Source organism: Pteropus vampyrus, unplaced genomic scaffold (genome assembly GCF_000151845.1).
Source record: "Pteropus vampyrus isolate Shadow unplaced genomic scaffold, Pvam_2.0 Scaffold915, whole genome shotgun sequence".
Lineage (NCBI taxonomy): Eukaryota > Metazoa > Chordata > Mammalia > Chiroptera > Pteropodidae > Pteropus > Pteropus vampyrus.
The window spans coordinates 1-326 of NW_011889696.1; positions in this window are offsets into that span (position 1 = coordinate 1).

Sequence of the window (326 nt, forward strand, 5' to 3'; positions counted from 1 at the left end):
GCAAAAGCAATAAAATAAAATGTAAAATTGTTCCCAAACACTTTTCCTCCGTAATGTATCACGAATACCAAATAGTGCAATAAACACTTGTGAATGTACAAATGCCTTTATCTTTTGTAGGTACCTTCATGTGGGCAGGTACTGCTCTCAACAATGATCACTGGTCAAGGAAAAATGAGCTAATGCCTAGAGAAGGGGAATCTGTACTTCACAACTAAACATCTTTGCTTGCAGATGCATAAGTGTCATTGCCGAAGTGACATTGCAACTCTATGAAAGGGAGGGGAATCTCTGCCTGCTTCTGCAGAGACAAGTAGCTGCCACCT